General features: G+C 38.8%; 1 pseudogene; it reads left to right on the forward strand.

Moving 5' to 3' along the window:
• The first annotated feature begins 1,028 nt into the window (after nt 1-1,028).
• On the forward strand, nt 1,029-1,501 carry LOC120574402 (annotated as a pseudogene).
• Nucleotides 1,502-1,997: the final 496 nt, after the last annotated feature.

The following is a 1,997-nucleotide window of genomic DNA, read 5'->3' on the forward strand; positions in this document are numbered from 1 at the left end:
CGTGTAAGCTACACAGTGATACAAACCACCAACAGACCTGCACAAATACCCAGCAACCAGCAAGACTCAACCAATGGACTGGATTTCCCATCAGTGGGGTGGAGGAAACTTCAAGGATAGACCCTTGAGATGTAGCATATCACTTTAGAGGGGATCCTATCAATTATCACTTCCTTACAAAACAGCCAAGGACAGAAAAACAATCCTTGTATGAATAAAATAAATATTACATACACATTTCAGCCATGTAACACCTAAAGTGAGAGTGACAAATAATGTTACATTTTCTTTCATAAAAACCATAGAATGCTTCAGTCTCAAGTTTCTCTGTCCTCTATATGGAAACACTTAGTTCTGCTTATCTCATTGATTTTGACTGACTGCCACTCAAAACTACAATTTTATACTCAGACCCTTTGAGAGCTTGCTTCACCCCAACAAAAATAGAACATTTAGGTGCTGGATCAGCAGTGACTGATTCTTCATGTATTCATTTAGTTGTATGGTTCTCCATTTCATCATTTCAAATCAATTTCAATATAAACAGCTAGAAGACTGAAGGAGCTGCTGTTTATTCTTGGGTATGTAAGCCATTGGGTTGGAAGCTGAATGGATACTGTAGTAATACTGCAATAAGGCAAACTTTTACTTCCTTGGCTCTTGGAGGAAAAACTATGTATTCATTTGTCACATTGTTTTCTCTATTAGCAGTAATCCACCTCACTTAGGTGAACAATAACCTTTTAAATTAACGTCTTAGACTGACATTACAGCTTGTACTGTATACATTGAACTACACACCACACAATCTTACCCTCTTAGAAATGCACACAGTTGAAAAACTGTCCAAACACACTGAAAATAAGAGAAACAATGAACATCTTTATGTATCTCACTCTGTTTTGAAAACCTCTCTCTCGGACTCCTCTTTTCTGACAGAAAACTGTATCTCCTACTGCTAAAATGTAAATCCACATACTGATGTATAATCCCCACCCATTCTGTCAACACAATATATAATCCCATAACAGCCTCTGCAGGTGCAGACTGAGTCAAGTTCCCACCATGACAGTTGTACAGAGTGTCCTCCTCTTGGCTCTCATTTCAGGTGAGTGAAGTCGGTGTTGAGCGAAGGAGGAGAAAAGGAGCTTTGGATGTCGGCTGGCTCCCTGTAATCTAAACTCTGTCTCTTCCAGCTGCTCAGGGCCAGTCCCTCACCTCCTCAGAGCCAGTGGTGAGCAGAGCTGGACAACAAGTCACTCTGTCCTGTAAGGTGGACGGGACTGTCTCTAGCTTGGCTGCACTGGATTCGTCAGAAACCAGGGAAAGGACTGGAATGGATCGGACGTCGATAGGCGGAACTGGCACAATATTTGCCCAAAGTGTCCAAGGCCAGTTTTCCATCACCAAAGACACTTCCCAAAATCTTGTGCATTTAGAGGTTAAGAGTCTGAAACAAGAAGACTCTGCAGTTTATTATTGTGCACGAGAGCCACAGTGACACACAACACTACTAAGCTGTACAACAACTGAATAACACTGATCTCTGTGTGAGAATCACTGAAGCATGTCAGGGCTGTGAAAACACATGTTCCACTGAATGATCGACAATTTATAATGAAAGATATGTCATCAATAAAAACTGTATTTGTCAGCATGTTGGGACAGTTTATCATGACTCAGAGCCTACATTTGAAAAATATTATTGGAATTAGAAAATAAATTCAATATATTATAATATATATAAGCTCTTTCCTAAAAAATATAAGCTCTACAGTGATGCAAACCACCAAAGTCCTGCAAAATGCCCAGCACCCATGTGACTCAACCATACATTTTACATGACATCTTTTTTTAATTTGGGTTTTTTTTTTATTTTTTTTTTTAATTTTTTTTTTTTTTTTTTTTTTTTTTTGGTTATATGATAAAACACTACAAAAAGGAACCACTCCCTCCCATGATATCCTAATGCAAATCTTGAGTCTGTGCAGTGTACT

The sequence above is a fragment of the Perca fluviatilis genome, chromosome 15 (genome assembly GCF_010015445.1).
Source record: "Perca fluviatilis chromosome 15, GENO_Pfluv_1.0, whole genome shotgun sequence".
Classification (NCBI taxonomy): domain Eukaryota; kingdom Metazoa; phylum Chordata; class Actinopteri; order Perciformes; family Percidae; genus Perca; species Perca fluviatilis.